Source organism: Tursiops truncatus, chromosome 1 (genome assembly GCF_011762595.2).
Source record: "Tursiops truncatus isolate mTurTru1 chromosome 1, mTurTru1.mat.Y, whole genome shotgun sequence".
NCBI lineage: Eukaryota > Metazoa > Chordata > Mammalia > Artiodactyla > Delphinidae > Tursiops > Tursiops truncatus.
Window position 1 is genome coordinate 77,698,413 of NC_047034.1, and position 8,035 is coordinate 77,706,447.

Below are 8,035 nucleotides of genomic sequence, written 5' to 3' on the forward strand. Positions count from 1 at the left end.
GAGAAAAATAACTTTACAGTGGAGAAATCTGACAAACACTACCTCGGCTGGGTGATCAAGATTAACATCAACAGTAAAGTCATGTGGATAGTATGTACTCTTGATATGATGTGATGAGAAGGGTACTTTGCCTCTGTGGTCTTCCTCCCTAAAACCATAGCCCAGTCTAACCATGAGGGAAACATCAGACAAACCCAGGTTCAGGAATATCTTACAAAATACCTGACCATCTCAAAACTGAAGCTCATCAAAAAAAAGGAAGGTCTGAGAAATTGTCATAGTATAGAGGAGCCTAAGACCTGATGTCTAAATGTAATGTACCTTGGATGGGATCTTGGAACATAAAAAGACATTAAGTAATAATTGAAGAAATATTAATAAAGTTAGGATTATGGTTAATAACAAGGTACTGATTGGTTTATTGGTTGTGACAAATGTAGCACTGTAACGTAAGATGTTACCAATAAAATAAATTGTGTGTGGGATACACAGGAACTCTGTACTAACTTCCCAAGTTTTTCTTAAATCTAAAACTATTCTAAAATTTTAAAATTATTTTTTAAAAAAAAAATGTATTCTTTTGGTTCAGGATTTGACCCAGAGGCATAGTCTAGTGGAATTTTCTCAGAGGAGGAAGAATATTGGATAGTACCATTCATTTAAATTACTATCTTTTCCCTTGATTACTCTACAAATTAAGTTCTTCTAATAAAGCATACTATTACTTACTATGGCAATTTTGTTCCTTTGTTGAATAAGTATAGACTACAGTTGTAGAGAGGAGAAAATGGTAATATGGTCAAAAGACACATTTTCTTAAAATACTTAGGTAAGTTCTTATAGCTGAGCACATTAAGCCGATAGTCTCCACTAGCAAAATGTACGGTATATTAATAACAAGTATATTCATGAATGAGATAATTTTACTCAGTACTGGATCTGTGCATGGTTACTTTTGTCAGTAGTAATATAACGTATAATACTATACAAACATCCTCCAAGCTGCCTACTTGGAATTTCCCAAAGTGCTGTGTTTTTCCATGTTTCTATATACATTCTTATGTTTCCCCTTGCCCAACCTATTTCACCTTCAAGATTCACGTAATCTGTTATCTGTTCTAGAAACCTCCAGGATTAAATAGGTGACCTATCTTGATGCTTCACACCACACCTGGTATATTGCTCAATTATATGTGGTGACTATCATTTGTCACACTATATAATGTCAATTGTTTCTGTCACCTAGTTCCTCCTTGAACTAGTAAATTCCTTTGAGAAAGATACTTTGTAATTAATCTGTATGTTCCTAGTGCCTAATATAGTACCTGAAACACAGTAAGACCTCAGTAAATCAATGATTAATTAAATGATTAATTAATTAAGCTCAGTGTGGGAGATAAAAATATGGATGAGTTTTTAAAGGAGTAAATAAAATAGTGAATAATACTTCACTATTTTATTAAAAAGTTATTGAGGAGATTATGGGGTGCTTAACATTTTGAAATGTCTGTGGGGCAAGCATGTTCTTCCAGAAAATATTCTGGGATAGATCATTGCTCTGAGTCAGTATGTCATCTCTAATATTGTTTGGTTTGAAACACAAGTGACATGTCCTATCCATATCTTATTTCCTCAATCAAACACAGGATGTTAAAAGGCAATATCTTAGCACGGGAACGAAGGTGGGGTGCGTGTCTTCCTGGATCCTCCTTGCTGCCTTGGTCCTCACTGCTGTTTCTCCCTGCTTTCTCAAATTCCCCAGCTTCTTTAAAGCACCCACTACCTCTCCTGTTTGAAATTATTTACGGACCTCCCATTTACTCCTCTTCATTCAGTGAAGATTTTAGCACCAAGCTTTCCCCCTCTCTCTATATATAACTACTCCTGTAGTTAATTTTTTCAGCAGTATTTTAACCTCAATTTTTTTATTGATACATAATTGACATATAACATTATATTAGTTTCAGGTGTACCATATAATAATTTCTATATATATAAAATGAAGTGATCACCAAAGTAAGTCTAGTTTACATCTATGGCCACAAATGGTTAACACATTTTTTTCTTGTGATGAGAACTTTAAAGATCTACTCTCTTAGCAACTTTCAAATATACAGTACAGTATTGTTAACTGTACTCACCATGCTGTACATTATATCCCCAGGACTTGTTTATCTTATAACTCAAGTATTTACCTTTTGACCCCCTTCACCCATTTTGCCCATCCCCCACCTCTGCCGACCACCAATCTGTTCTGTGCATCTATGAGTTCAGGTACTTTGTTCTGTTTTTTAGATTCCACATAGAAGTGAGATCATACAATACTTCTCTTTCTCTGTCTTACTTACTTCACCTAGCATAATGCCTTCAAGGTCCATCCATGTTGCTGCAAAGGCAGGATTTCCTTCATTTCTTTGCTGAATAATATACCATTGTGTATATACACCACATATTCTTTATCTGTTTCTCCACTGATAGACACTTAGGTTGTTTCCATGTTTTGGCTGTTGTGAATAATGCTGCCATGAACATGGATGTGCAGCATTATTCTGTAGTTCACATCTGTGTAGGTAATACTTTCACCAATCCAATGTATTAGAATTAGATTCCACTGCATATAATAGAAAAACCCAAAGTAACAATGGATTAAACAAGGTTTAAGTTTATTTCCCTCTCATATGAAAAACTCTAGAGGAAGATAGTCCTGAAATGGTGTAACAGCTCCACAGCATCTCTTTCTGCTCCACTATCAGCATATGGCTTCTACCTTATGGTCCAAGATGGCTGCTGGAGCTCCAGCCATTATATGGACATTCTACACAGAAGGAAAAAGAAATATAGAAGAAGGCCACAACCCTTTTAAGGAAAATTACTAGAAGTTCCATATAACATTTCCACTTAGATCTCATTGGAAGTATTTTGTCACATATATCTAGCATATATTCAGGGAGGCTAGGAAATGTGTCTTTATACAGAGAGGCAATGTGTCCACGTAAAATCAAGGTTCTGTTATTAAGGAGGAGGGGAGAATGAGTATGAGTGTTGAGGTAGACCTTTACCACCTGGCCTCTCCCTTCAATGACCTTCTCATTCCAATGATTTTATAATCTACCTATGTCATTACCACCAAAATCTCAATTTCAAGCAACCCACTCTCCAAAACCATCTCTTATCTTTTCAGCACATTCACTCCAGTACTCTAACTCCACAGTTTTTTGACTCCACTTCATGCCCTCCATCAACCTGCTCTATCTTCACTTCCTAGCCTACCTGATCTATAAGCCATGGTCCAACATTATAATCATATCCTACCATGCATTCTCAATTCCTTAGCCCTTTCCTCCATACTTGCTTGGCTAAACATTACCTTTAGTTATGTGCCTGCACTAAAACACTTAAATATGGCAAGAGAAAAATATCACTGTGCTCATTTGACATCTGAAATTCATGACCACTAAACCTTGTTTCTTTTTTCTCTAAGAAAACAGAAGCAATCAGAAGACTTTCACATCTTTCCACTCTGTGCCCAAGGTCTGTAATAGGGCTATAGTCCACAGGCACCCTCTGCCTGCCCATATCAAAATTCCAGACTCCCAGAAGGAGAGCAGGTGTTCAGTATAAACCACACGGTTACACAGTATAGGCACAGAGAGCCACTCTTATCAGTTGGGGTGGTAAGAACCCTCCCGAAATCCAAATTCCCAGACACCAGCCATCGGCCAAAGATGCAAGGTGGCCTTCCGAAGGATAAGCAATCTCAGGCCTGGAGTTATGCTCCACCTCCTTGAGAAGGCAATACATACATAAACGTGGAATTTTTCTGTATAGGAGATTTGTTCCCCATATTCTGGTTGGTTTTAATTCTTTATTTTTGGAGATATGGGAAGCACTATTATGGTTCCAAGAGTCAGCTACCTCTTTCCTCACACTGCCTTTTATTAGGGATCTCCAGTACTGGTCTCCAGACTGTTGCCTGCCCCAGTGTTTCTCAGAATTTGGTTCTTGATCCAGAAACACCGGCATCATCTGGAACTTGGTAGAAATTCTCAGACCCCATCCCAGACTTACTGAATCAGAAGTTCCAGTCACCAGTCATCTGTGTTTTAGTAAGCCCTCCTGATGCATGGTAAAGTTTAAGAACCACCGATTTAGCCAAAAGGCGAGGAAGACCTGTAATTGCTCTTTCTGTCAGGACTTGAACGGATTCTGAGGTCTCTACTATCTACCAGAACCAACAGACGCTGAGTTATGAAAATTGGGTTGGGATGAGAGTGGTGTGGAGCTGGGGTGTATTCAAACTAGTATCTTCCCTTCCTTGAGGATTTTAAATAAACTTATTTTAAAGCTCTCTTCAGAGTATTCTTTTTCTCTATTTCTTTGGGTGAAAATGTCATTTGAAGAGTCTTCTGGGACTTCCCTGGCAGTCCAGAGATTAAGACTCTGCACTTCCAATGCAGGGGGTGCGGGTTTGATCCCTGCTTGGGGAACTAAGATCCCACATGCTGCGCAGCACGGCCAAAAATTTAAAAAAGAAAAAGTCTTCTGACTCAAGATCATGTCACTGGGCTTCCTCATGTGTTTTACTATTTGGATTACTTTAGTAATTTTTTAAACTTTTTATTTTGAATTGATTTCATTCTTTCAGAAAAGTTGCAAAAAAAATACAAAGACTTCTTGTATAAGCTTTACCCAGGTTCCCTAAAGATAAGACTTCACATAACATTACAACAATTATCAAAACAAGAAAATTAACATTGATATAAAACTGTTAACTAAATCACTTATTCAATTTTCATCACTTTTCCCTCTAATTTCCCTTTTTGGTTCCAGGATCTTATATTGCATTTAGTTGTTATGTATCATTAATCTCCTCTAATCTTCATCAGTTCTTCAGTGTTTTGCTTCTTTCAGGAACTTGACGATTTGAAAAGAACTAAGTTCCATACTTTATTCTGATTTATTTACTTTATCCCTAATGTTTTTTCTATCACAGACTCCCACTTAGGGTATCACATTACTCCTTATCATTAGGCTGCTTTAGACTGTGACAGTTTCTTACACTTTCCTTGTTTTTGATGATCTTGACAGTTTTGAGGAGTACTAGTTAAGTATTTTGTAGACTATCCCTTAATTTGTGATTGTCTGATATTTTTTCCTCATGATTAGTCTAGGGGTTTGGGCTGTCAGGAGGAAAACTACAGAGGTAAAGTGCTATTCTCATCACCTTATATCAAAGGTACTGCTACTGACTTCCCACTAATGATGTTAAGCTGGCTGAGGTTGTGTTTAAGTTTTTCCACTGTAAAGTTATCCTTTTTTCCCCTTTTCTATATTGTATTCTTTGGAAGGAAGTTAATATGCTCCGCCCATACTTAAGGGGTAGACAGTTTTGATCCATCTCCTTGAGCGCAGAGTATGGGGAAAGGGCTCAGAGTTTCCATGCCCTCTCCAAGCGAGCCACTCTCCGTGAATCTCCACGTGTTCACCCACCTGGAAACTCTCCAAATTCCTGTCCTTTTTGGGGGTTTGTGGAGGCTTCAGTACACAGGCATGATTGATTAACTCATTGTCCATTGGCAATTGTTTCAACCTCCAGATCCTCTCCCTTCCCCAGAGGTCAGGGTGTGGGACTGAAAGTTCCAACCCTCTAATCACGTGTTTGGTTTTCCTGACAACAGCTCCCATCCTTAGGTTCAGTCCAAAAGGCATTTCGTTAACCTAACAAGAAACACCTTTAATGCTCTCATCACTTAGGAAATGCCAAGGGTTTTGGGATTTCATAAAGAGGGACAAAGACCAAATATATGTTTCCTATTATAAACCATGATATCACAGACCTGAATAGGTATTTCTCCAAAGAAGGTATACAAATGGCCAACAGGTACAGGAAAAGGCACTCAACATTGCTAATCATCAGGGAAATGTAAATCAGAACTACAATGAGATATCATCGCCTCATCTGTTCGAATGGTTATTACCAAAAAGACAAGAGATAAGAGTCGGCAAGGACTTGGAGAAAAGGGAAACCTTGCATGCTTTTGTGGGAATGTAAACTGGTATAGCCACTGTGGAAAACAGTATGGAGATTCCTCAAAAATTAAAAAATAGAACTACCATATGATCCAGTAATCCCACTTATGGGTATATATCCAAAGGAAATGAAATCAGGATCTTGAAGATATATCTGCACTCCCATGTTCACTGCAGTATTATTCACAGTAGCCAAGATATGGAGACAACCTAAGTATCTGTTTAAAGATGAATGGATAAAGAAGATGTAGCATATACATACACAATGGAACACTATTTAGCCATAAGAAGAACATCCTGCCATGTGCAACATCATGGATGGGCCTTGAGGGCATTATGCTAAGTGAAATAAGTCAGAGAAAGCCAAATACTGTGTTGTGTCACTTATACCTAGAATCTAAAAAAAAAGTCGAACTCAGAGAAACGGAGGGTAGAATGATAGTTGCCAGGGGTCAGGAGTTAGGGGAAATGGGAAGATGTTGGTCAAAGGGTATAAACTTTAAGTTATAAGATGAATAAGCACAGCATGGTGACTATAGTTAATAATACTGTGCTATGTACCTGAAATTTGCTAAGAGAGTAAATCTTAAGCATTTTCCCACACAAACACACAGAGGTGTGAAGTGACAGATGTGAATTACCTTGATTGTGGGAATCATTTCACAGTGTTCACATACATCAAGTCATCATGCTGCATACTTTAAATATATATAATTTTATCATTATACCTCAATAAAGGTGGAAAAAATTAATATCAATGGTATTTGTTTTTAAAAATAATTACTTTCCACAATGGTTGAGTAGTCTCTTTTGTGTATAAACTTGTATCATTCCTCTTCCTAAAGCTGATATTTTAAATAGTATTAAATTGTTTTTATTTTTTATTGAGGTATAATGTTCATAAAATAAAATCACCCTTTTTAGTGTACAGTTCTGTAAGTTTTGACAGATGCATAACACCATTACAATCAAGATACAGAAGTATTCTATAACTCCCCCAAATTTCCTAAGGCCCCTTTGTAGTCAACACCTCTTCCCACCTTCAACTCCTGGAAAGCACTGATCTGTTTTCTGACCCTAAGTCTTGCTTTTTCCAGAATGTCATGTAAATAGACTCTGGCTTCTTTCACTTCCCATAATGCATCTGATATTCATCCATGTTGTGTGTATCGAGTTTAATCCTTTTCATTGCTGAGCAGTATTCCATTTATGGCTATACCACATTTTGTTTATAGATTTACCAGGCAAAAGACACTTGTGTTGTTTACCTTTTGGGGTGAAAATGAGTGAAGCCACATATGTTTTGTACAAATAAATATTTATGTACATGTTTTTGTGTGAACCTGTCTTTATATCACTTGAATAAATACCTAAGAGTGGGATTACTAAACTGCATGTTAGGTATATGTTTAACTTTATAAAAAAGATCAGATTGTTTTTGAAATGGAAATCACCAAGATGAGATGTCACACTCATTCCTGATCACAAGTGGGGATGCAAACTGGGGAGCAGAGACAGGAAAGTAAAGCTCCAGATGCCGAATCTAACCTGTCATCCAGTTCTGTAAAATCGATATATTCTTCCCCCATTCCCCCATCCTCACCTCTCAGAGGAAGTAGGACACTTTTAGCAGCATGCATAAAAGTGTACTGTGTTGTGAAGCCTCCCATGCTCTCCATTATTCTCCTCAGTTTATCAGGCAGAATGGCTTATCTGAGGAGACGAGTGGCAATGACATCTGAGATACAGTAACATCAAGAGAACCCCCACCAATTATTTTGCCTATTACCTTCTTCTTTTCCTTCCCTCTAGAAGGAAGGATAGGACACTGGGGCAACAGCATTAAGTCTGAAGAGAGAAATTATACTGGTGTTGGTTAAGAGATCATGTTTCTTTACCTAGTCTTTCCTGAGTATAAGGAAAAAACAAACAAACATGGGACTAGGGAGAAGCAATTAATCCTTCCTACAGTGTCAAATTACTTTTGTCTTATGTCTAAAATACA

At 37.4% G+C, this 8,035-nt stretch overlaps 1 long non-coding RNA gene across 1 annotated transcript in view; it reads right to left on the bottom strand.

Moving 5' to 3' along the window:
• Positions 1-8,035, bottom strand: part of LOC117313150 (uncharacterized) — a 39,749-nt gene that overhangs the window by 29,933 nt on the left and 1,781 nt on the right. The gene's annotated exons all lie outside the window — the stretch shown is intronic.